Here is an 8,397-nt window from a genome sequence, read left to right as displayed (position 1 = left end):
GTATAGGCCAGGCGCAGTGGCTCATGCCTGTAATCCTAGCACTTTGGGAGGCTGAGGCCGGCAGATTGCCTGAGCTCAGGAGTTTGAGACCAGCCTGGGCAAAACAGTGAAACCCCATCTCTACTAAAATAAAACAACAACAAAAATTACCTGGGCATGGCGGTGTGCACCTGTAATCCCAGCTACTCGGGAGGCTGAGGCACGGGAATTGCTTGAACCCGGAAGGCAGAGCTTGCAGTGAGCCAAGATCACACCACTGCACTCCAGCCTGGGAGACAGAGCGAGATGCTGTCTCCCAAAAAATAAATAAATAAGTATATAAAAGACCTGAACAACACTATAAACCAATTTTACCTATTAAACTTTTACAGAACATTCCAACTAACAACAGCAGAATACTATTTTTCTAAATACACATGAAATATTCACCAAAATAAACCATATGCTGGGTGATAAAATAAGTCTCAATGATAAAAGAGATTTAAATTTATGCTTGGAATTTAACCAAAATCTCAACTGTGGCCTTGAGCAAGTCATTTAATTTATTACCACCTCTGTAAAGCAGGCTAACAACATTGCTTCACAAATATTGTAAAGATTAAACTGATTCCTGAATAAAAGTTCTTAATCAGTGTCTGACACATGACAGCTGATAGTGCTGATTTTGTCGTTGTCATTATCCTTAACTTGTGTTAGACTAAAGACCTCCCAAACTCAGTCAAGAACTGCTTATCAGTTAAATTCAAAAGAAAAGCCCTCACTGGAAGCCATTATCTTCAGCAAACCAATGCAGGAACAGAAAAACAAACACCACATGTTCTCACTTATAAGTGGGAGCTGAACAATGAGAACACATGGACACAGGGAGGGGAACAACACACACTGGCACCTGTTGTGGGAGGGAAGGCAGGGGGAGAGAATTAGGGAAAAGAGCTAATGCATGCTGAGCTTAATACCTAGGTGATGGGTTGATAGGTGCAGCAAACCACCATAGCACATGTTTACCTACGTGACAAACTTGCACATCCTGCACATGTACCCTAGAACTTAAAAAAATAAAATAAATATTAAAAACTAAAAAAGAAAGACTAGCCTTCCAATATATATGCGTATATCAATAATGGCGGTGATCTTAACCAAGGGAAGACTAAAACACAGGAATCTTCCTGCATCTATCATCGTTATTTTGGCCTCAAGACAATCAATTTCAATTCTGATATCAATGTAAAATTATTAATTTACATGTCATTGCAGATGATGCAAAAGCAAAGCTAATCCACTCAGGTGAATCGGAATCTCATTTTCAGCACTGAAGGTCCCTATGCTGACATGTCTGCTCCAATTTTTCAACTAAAAAGTTTTTCTTCAATTTAGAATATACTGTCTTTAAAGTTTCTATCAATCTAAGGCACTCAAAAAAGGAAAAGTTCATTGAGATGGTATGGCAAATGAGAAAGAATGAAGTGACGACAAAATGCAAGAGCTGAAGGACTCATAGAAAATGAGAAAATGAGGCCAGGCACAGTGGCTCACGCCTGTAATCCCAGCACTTTGGGTGGCCAACGTGGATGGATCACCTGAGGTCAGAAGTTCGAGACCAGCCTGACCAACATGGAGAAACCCTGTCTCTACTAAAAATACAAAATTAGCCAGGCATGGTGGCACATGCCTGTAATCCCAGCTACTCGGAAGGCTGAGGCAGGAGAATCGCTTGAACCTGGGAGGTGGAGGTTGCGGTGAGCCAAGATTGCGCCATTGCACTCCAGCCTGGGCAACAAGAGTGAAACTCCGTCTCAAAAAAAAAAAAAAGAAAAAGAAAATGAGAAAATGAATAAAGGTTGAAAATTACAAATATAATTTAGATAAGATAATCCTTTGTAATTATAGCTACACTTTGGGAATTTTATGTAACACAATGAGAGCTTTATTATTCCACAGATATCCTGCCTATTCACAGTCATCATTTTATTGATCCTCAGATAATAATGCTTCTTACTGCAGTTTCAAAGGAACTGGATGATTTTATCCACTTGTCGCCTTCATCAAGACAGAAAATACTTCCTGTTCTCAGTTGGTCTCAGGAAATATATGAAAGTTCTCAAGATTATAAATTAGTGATTTCGGCAGGTTGGCACTTCATAGATGGCTATGCAGTAAGAGCCATAACAGCATGTACTATCTGCTGTGATCTGAATGTGTCCCTCCAAAATGTGTATCTTGAAACCTAATCCACATTGTGTTAGCATTAAAAGGTACGGCCTTCCAGAAGTGATTGAGTCACGAGGGCTCCTCCCTCATGAACGGGATTACTGCCCTTATAAAGGAGGTTGAAGGGAACTCCCTTGTCCCTTCCACCATGCAAGGATGAGATGAGAAGCTGCTGTCCATGAGTGACAAGCCCTCTCCAGATATCAAATCTGGATCTTGGATTTCCCAGCCTCCAGACTGTAAGAAAATAATTTCTGTTGTTTTTAAATTAATTATTCTAAGATATTTTTGTGATAGCAACACAAATGGACTAAAACACCATCTCAGTCTAGACATCAGAAAAAAAATAAGTATATGCTGATTCATTTTCATATTTATAATCAGAAAGTACAAAACTTTATGCTAAAAGCATATCCTGTCATTACTTACAGCAGCATCACATAGTACGGCATAGGAATGGCTGTAGATAGTGGCCATTAAAGGGTTTAAAATCTTCTCTCCCTAGCTTTGAATCCTAGATCTGCCACTTACTAGCTGTGTGACCTTGAACAAGTACTATTATTTTTAATTTTTTATAACTTTTCTTCCTCTCCTCACAGAACTTTCACTTTAATTGGTAAGTGCTAAATATCTTTGGATCTCCCTTTCACCATCTGTAAAATAGCTACTTTTCAAGGTTGCTGTGAGATTTATAAATAATAATGTAGGGGGTATATCTCTTATTTTTAAACTAGCTTTCTTTATAAACATAAAATATTTATAAAACTAAAGGTTGGAAAACACTTGTATAGTACTTAAGAGGACAAAATGATATTCATGTTTCTGTGTTGAAACAGGTTAGTTTTATGTTAGGTTAAGACAATCCAGTTGGGTTATGTTTCCAAGCAATTTCACCCCTAAAATGTATAAACAAAGTGTTTCACTTTTCACCTGAAATGTCACTTCTACCATTAAATGCCCCTTCCTTTCAAAAGAACTTTCATGATGTAGTTGAAAATGATGGGTCGGGTGTGCTGGCTCACGCCTATAATCCCAGCACTTTGGGAGGCCGAGGCAGGCGGATCACCTGAGGTCAGGAGTTCGAGATCACCCTGGCTAACACGGCGAAACCCGCTCTCTACTAAAAACACAAAAATTAGCTGGGTGTGGTGGTGGACACTGGTAATCCCAGCTACTTGGGAGGCTGAGGCAGGAGAGAATTGCTTGAACCCGGGAGGCAGAGGTTGCAGCAAGCCAAGATCACACCACTGCACTCCAGCCTGGGCGATAGAGGGACATGCTGTCTCAAAAAAAAAAAAAAAAAAAAAGTGATGTAACCTAGGCATTGAAAGCCTGGAGTTGAAACTTCATTACTTGTTAGCTCTGTAAACTACAGTCAATGACTTCATTTCTCCAAATTCCAATTTTCTCAACTATAAAGTCTATACAATAACCTCCAATCCAGTCTATCTCAAGGAATTATAAGGAAAAATGCATAATTTATAGAACAGTTCTTTTAACCAGTAAGGGCATCAATATTTCCACATCCGAAAAATACTCAGCGAATACATTGATAAAATACGCAGGTTATTTCATGAAACCTTTACATTGACATCTTTAAGGTAATAATAATAATGGTACTTTGCCTTTTCTTAGTGAAGTAAATTTAGCAATGCAATTTTTCAGTAACGGCAAGAGTATTTGACTTGAAATTAAGAGATTTAGATTAATTTCCATTAGCCATTTAATATGCAATAGTGCTTTGTTCACTTTAATGTACAAATAATGTACAATAAAAAGTTATCCACTTATTTATGTGTTCAACTAGTATTTTTTAAACACCTACTATGTGCCAACACTGGTCTAGGCCTAAGGGTAGAGCAAAAAACAAAATACTGTTGTTTTTTTAAAAAGATTCAGGGGATACATGTGTAGATTTGTTACATGCATGTATTGTGTAATGGTGAGGTTTGAGCTTCTAATGGACCTGTTATCCAAACAGTGAATGCTGTACCCAATATGTAATTTTTCAATCCTTGACACCCCCATCCCTCCCCCCAGGACTGTTCATTTTAAGGAGACAGTGCAGCCTCTGATTTTGATACTCAAAACTATCACATGAGGTGAGCAGGTGAGGCTCAGAGATGTCAGTAGGCTTTACTAGGATCAATAATAAATTGTGGCAACTTCAATCCAGTTCTGATTCTTAACACAGTTATTCCACTATACTATTTTCTCTCTGAATAGGTATGCCTGATTCTTTAAAGAATAGCACTCTACTCAATTATACTATCCCTAGATGATCAAAACCCAGTTAGAGAAAAAGGCACTTATTCCCATAAGTTCTTCCAAGAACTACATTGCTTTATCTGCAATGAAATGGCAAGACTTATTCAAGAAGCTGTTTCCAGTTATTGACCCATTTTCCAGCCCATTCTTTATAATAAACCTCTTTAAAAGAGTGATTTATATTCATTCTCTTCATCTTCCTTCCCTCTATTATCTCTTTAATTCACTCCAGTTAGGCTTTTATCCCACTCTTCCAGTAAAATCACTTGTGTCAAGGTGACCAATAACCTCTCTCTTGCCAAATCTGATGGGCATTCATCTTATGCCAAACATATGCAGCATTGACACAGTTGATTACCTTCTCTTTGTTTAAGCATTTTCTTCAATTGGCTTCAGAAATTTCCATCTGTTTCTTGCCCTCCCATATACCCTTCCTTTTCTATCATCCCATCTTTTCACATCTTCTCTTTCTACCTTCCTTACCTGGGGTGGAAGAATTAGTGGCAGGCAGAGGTGGAGGGGTGGAGAGAAAGTATGTGAAGCATCTTGGCAGCCTGCCTACTGGTGTCCAAGGATGTGGGATATGAAGCAATGAGTGAGGAGCGCTACGTCAAGCATGTTTTCAGCATACCTAACAGCACCCAAGAATGCAGGGCCCTGCAGGAGGCAGGAAGGATGATCTCACAGCAACTGCCTGCACAAAGGCACACTGGCAATTTTCCGCAGATTGAGCTACAGATTCCATTTATCTCCAATCAAAACCCAGGAGGCTTTGTTATAGACACTGACAATCTGATCCTAAAATTTATGAGGAAGTTCAAAGTACCTACAATAGCCAAAATGACTTTGAAAAAGAAAAAGAAAGTTTATGGACTTATCCTATCTGATTTCAAGGCTTACTATATAACAGGAGTAATCAAGACTCTGGTGTTGAAAGACATATAAATTAATGGATTAGAATAGAGAACTCAGAAATAAATCCACACAATCATAAGCAAAAGAAAAAAAAGAATGACTAGGCGCAGTGGCTTACGCCTGTAATCTCAGCACTTTGGGAGGCCGAGGTGGGTGGATCACCTGAGGTCAGGAGTTTGAGACCAGCCTGGCCAACATGGAGAAACCCCAACTCTACTAAAGATACAAAAATTAGCCGGGCATGGTGGCGCATGCCTGTAATTCCAGCTACTTGGGAGGCTGAGGCAGAAGAATCGCTTGAACCTGGGAGGTGGATGTTGCAGTGAGCTGAGATCGCACCTTTGCACTCCCGCCTGGGCTACAGGAGCGAAACTCCATCTCAAAACAAACAAAAACAAGAGAACCTAGACTTAAACCTCACACCTCATACAAAAATAATTCAAAATTATTATGGATTTAAATATAAAACATGAAATGTTTATAAAATAGGAGAAAATATTCATGACCTAAGGATAGGCAAAGAGTTCTTAGACTTAACACCAAAAATATAATCAATAAAAGGAGAAATTCATGAATTGGACTTCATTGAAATTAAAATCTTTATTCTGTGAAAGACCCTATGGGTCGCACATGGTGGCTCACGCCTGTAATCCCAGCACTGTGAGAGGCCGAGGCAGGCAAATCACGACGTCAGGAGATGGAGACCACGCTGGCTAACACAGTGAAATCCTGTCTCTACTAAAAAATACAAAAAATTAGCCAGGTGTGCTGGCGCGCACCTGAAGTCCCAGCTACTCAGGAGGCTAAGGCAGGAGAATGGCGTGAACCCCGTAGGGGTGCTTGCAGTGAGCCGAGATGCGCCACTGCATTCCAGCCCGGTTGACAGAGTGAGACTCCGTCTCAAAAAAAGAAAGAAAGAAAGACTCCATGAAGAGGATGTAAAATTGGTGAAATCGGAATAACTTCTGTGGGTGATACCAATGTGTATTTCCCAACTTTGATATTGTACAATGGTTACACAAGATGTTACCATGAAGAGAAACTAGATAAAGCAAGACCTCTCTGTATGTACAGTATTTCTCCAACTTCCTGTGAATCTATCGTTATTTCAAAATAAAACTTTAAAGCAAACAAAAGACATCATTGTGAACATTAAAAGGCAAGTCTGAGGCTAAGAGAAAATATTTGCAAAACCGATTAACTAGAGAATTTCATCAAGTACATATAAAGAGTACTTACAATTCAAAAATATAAAAACCGAATAAACAACAGGCAAAGATTTGAACAGATTCTTCCCCAAAAATACACAGATGTTAAATAAGTACATGAAAGGGTGCTCCAAATCATTTTCACTAGGGAAATGCAAATTAAAACCACAATGAGATATTACTCCCTCTAGTAGCTAAAATGTAAAAGACTGACCATTGTAAGTGTCGACAAGACTGTGAAGGAACAAGAGAGTTCTCATTCACTGCTTGCAGGGAATATAAAATAGTACAACCACTATGAAAAACTCTCCGGCCTTTTTTTTTTTTTTTGGAGATGGAGTCTCACTCTGTCACCCAGGCTGGAGTGCAGTGACATGATCTTGGCTCACTGCAACCTCTAACTCTAGCCATTTCTTTAAATGTTAAATGTGCATCCTTCAAGCTGGAGCTGCAAGGTAAAAATTAAAAAAAAAAAAAATTTAAGGCTGGCCACAATGGCTCATGTCTGTAATTCCAACATTTTGGGAGGCCAAGGCAGGCAGATAACTTGAGGTCAGGAGTTCAAGACCAACCTGGCCAACATGGTGAAATGCCATCTCTACTAAAAATACAAAAATTAGCCAGGCATGGTGGCAGGTGCCTATAATCCCAGCCATGTGGGAGGCTGAGGCAGGAGAATCACTTGAACCCAGGAGGCAGAGGTTGCAGTGAGCTGAGATTGTGCCGCTGTACTGCACTCCAGCCTGGCCAACAGAGCGAGACTCCATCTCAAAAGAAAAAAAAAAACTGTTTAAACTTAGACCTACCATATAACTTGACATTCCACTCTGAGGTATGTACCCAAGAGAAATGAATGTATAGAGTCACACAAAAACATACACATGACTATTCTTAGACACTTTATTTATAATAGCCCCAGACTAGAACACAAATGTCCATCAACAAAATTAAAGTAGAAAAATTCTCAGAATGGCCCACATCTTAATCCCCTCCCCTTTGATTTGGGTAGAACCTGTGACTATGAAGAAATATTACTCTCATGATTATGTTACCATATATGGCAAAAACGAGATTATCTGATGGGCCCAATCTAGTCACAAAAGCTCTTTAAAAATGGAGCATTTTCTCTGGCTGATAGCAGAAGGCAAGTCAGAGAGATTGGAAGCACAAGAAGAATTTGATACACTCTTAATGACTCTGAAGATGGAGGGGGCACAGCCTCCAGTTGCTGAGAGAAAGCGCTGCTGACAGAAAATAAAGAAGCAGGGACCTCAGTCCTACAACCACATGAAACTGGATTCTGTCAACAACCTGAATGAGCTTGGAAGCAGATTCTTCCCCAGAGCCTTCAGAAAGTGGCCCAGCCTGACCAGACTTTGCTTTGGGCCTGGGAGACTCTATGCAAAGAATCTAGTAGTCTGCCTGTCTTACCTAGTGTTTTTGTTTTTGTTTTTTGATACAAGGTCTTGCTCTGTTGCCCAGGCTGGAGTGCAGTGGCATGATCTCAGCTCACTGCAACCTCTTCTTCCCAGGCTCAAGTGGTCCTCCCACCTCAGCCTCCCAAGTAGCTGTGACCACAAATGCACACCACACCTAGCTAATTTTTTGTATTTTTTGTAAAGAAGGGGTTTCACCCTGTTGCTTAGGCTGGTCTCAAACACCTGAGCTCAAGAAATTCGCCCACCTCAGCCTCCCAAAGTGCTGGGACTACAGGTGTGAGCCACCATGCCTGGCCCTAGTGCTGTTTTAAAATGACTATGTTTGTGGTAATTTGTTACACAACAATAGAAAACTGTTA

The sequence above is a fragment of the Pan paniscus genome, chromosome 17, assembly GCF_029289425.2.
Source record: "Pan paniscus chromosome 17, NHGRI_mPanPan1-v2.0_pri, whole genome shotgun sequence".
In the NCBI taxonomy this organism is placed as follows: domain Eukaryota; kingdom Metazoa; phylum Chordata; class Mammalia; order Primates; family Hominidae; genus Pan; species Pan paniscus.
The sequence above is the reverse complement of the archived record's forward strand: the minus strand, read 5'-3'. Positions refer to the sequence as shown.